This window comes from Penaeus japonicus, unplaced genomic scaffold, assembly GCF_977035675.1.
Source record: "Penaeus japonicus unplaced genomic scaffold, GWHDUDI00000001_assembly GWHDUDI00000038, whole genome shotgun sequence".
NCBI lineage: Eukaryota > Metazoa > Arthropoda > Malacostraca > Decapoda > Penaeidae > Penaeus > Penaeus japonicus.
This window is the reverse complement of record NW_028234440.1, coordinates 2,056,227-2,058,726: the sequence shown is the minus strand read 5'-3', so window position 1 is coordinate 2,058,726 and position 2,500 is coordinate 2,056,227.

The window sequence follows — 2,500 nt, the reverse complement described above, 5'->3', positions numbered from 1 at the left end:
GAAGAAAATGCCAAGAAGAACAAATGATAATGAAAAAGAAAGAGTAATTAGATAAAAAAAAGAAAATACAAAAGAGGAAGAAAACGAATGAGAAGGAAATTCAGAAAATAAAAAGTGACGATGGAAAGGAATTAGATAAAGAGGGTAAGGGGGGAGGATGAGAATAAATAAGAGAATAAGAATAAGAATGAGAAGCGGAGGAAGAAGAAAATTCGATTTAAAGAGAGAGAAAAGAAAGAAAAGAGGGATGAGAATTAAATAAAAGTATAATATAAAAATTAAGAAAAAAAATATAAGGGAAAAAAAGGTGAAAACCGAAATTAGAACGAAAGAACAAACGAAAAATGAATAGAAAAAAATAATAAACCAGAAAAAAAGAAAAAGGAGAAAAAAAAATAATAAAAAAGAAATACAATAAAAGAAAAAAGAAAGAAAAGACAGCTTAAAAAAGAAAAAAAAAAAGAGAAGGTAATGATGAAAAGAAAAGTAAAGCGAGACGAAAAGGTCGGCTGAATAAGGCACCATCAATGATAAGGTCCCTGGCGGCCGCCCATGACCTTAACATCACAGGGTTGTTTATGGTTGACGCTCTCTCGGTGGGCGGGGCATCGAGGCTATCTTCGGGGGGTGGGGGGGGGTGGGGGGAGAGAGGGACGGGAGAGGAGGGGAGGGGAGAAAAAGGGGGACGGGAGGGGAGGGAAGGGGAGAAAAAGGGGGAGATAGTGAAAGAAATAGATGATAAAATATATATATATATAGAGAGAGAGAGATAAAATATAAGAGAGAAGAACAGACAGATAGTCAAGAGACAGACAGACAGATAGAACGAAAGAAGAAATTCCAAAAAGAGAAAGAAAAAGGGAAAACGAAACTCAAAAAGGAGGTGGTAGGAGTTAAGAGACGGAACCCGGAGAACCTGCGGAATTACCTCTTACATGGAACTGTTGAAAAGGAAATTGAGTTTTTTTTTCTCTTTCTTTTACTCAAAAACCTTTTTTTTTTATATATACATTTATTTCAGGTATCCTCTTATCTCTCGTTTTTTTTTTTTTTTTTCTCTTTAATTCTTTCTTTCTTTCTCTGTCTCTGTATCTCACCTCTCTGTCTGTCTTTCTCTCTCTCTGTCTCTCACCTCTCTTTCTGTCTCTCATCTTTCTTTCTCTCTCTCTGTCTCTGTCTCTCACCTCACTGTCTCTCTCTCTCTCTCTCTCTCTCTCTTCCTCTCTCTCTCTCCGTCTCCTTCTCTCTCTCTCTCTCTCTTTCCCTCCCCCTCCCCTCCCCCTCCCCCCCTTCGACACCCCAGCCCCTTTTTTTGGTGATGTGACGCTATTCTTAGAGAAGACTTTTTGAACTTTTTTCGCGTCTGTATGTGAGTGAAAAAAAGGGATATTGTGAAATTCTTGAACGATCTCCGGGGTCTGTGTGGAGTGTCCACCGACAAGGTCTGAGGGGGAGGGGGAGGGGGGAGGGTGCGGAGGGAACGTGATTCTGGAAGGAAGAAGAAGAAGAAGAAGAAGAAGAAGAAGAAGAAGAGGAAGATAATGATGGTGATGGTGATGATGATAATAGTAATCATGCAAATAATGATGATGATAATAATGATGATATAATAATAAATATAATGATCATGATACTACTACTAATAATGATAATAATGACAATAATAAAAATGATAATAACAGTAACAAAAATAATTATAATAGTAATCATAGTAATCATATAAATGATTGTAATATTGATAAAGAAAATTATAATAATAATGATGGTAATGATTATAATAATAATAATGATAATAATAATCCTCATCATCATAACAGCAACAATAATAATGATAATTGCAATAATAGAAATAATAACATGAATGATAGTAATCCTACTAATGATAATATTGATAATGAGAATAGAAATAGCAGTACCAACAGTAATGAAAATGATAACTCCAACAGAAACAACAAGAACAACGACAATAATAATGATGGTGATACGATGGAAAATAACAATGATAATAGACATTATAGAAATGATAATGATAGTAATAATAATAATTATGATAACAATAATAACAACAATAACAAGAACTATAATAATAATAATAATGATAATGATAATAATAATACTGATAATAATAATAATAATAATAACAATAATAAAAATAATGATAACAATAATAATATCAACAATAATAATGATGATAATAATAATAATGATAACAATAACAATAATATCAATAATAATGATAAGAATAATAATAACAATGATAACAATAACAACAAAAACAAAGATTTTTAAAAAAGCAACGCAACAAAATCAGACAAAAGAAAAAAAAATCATTTTCGGATAAAGTTAACAAACCGCGATGCTTCATCTTGAACCGTTTACAAATGATCTCCAACACAAGACAATCACCAAACCCACTCGAGTATTTAGCCTTCTTAATTAAGGAACGACTAAGAATCTCAACTTTATCAAGCCGTCGTCATCAAGATCATAAAACTAGCGA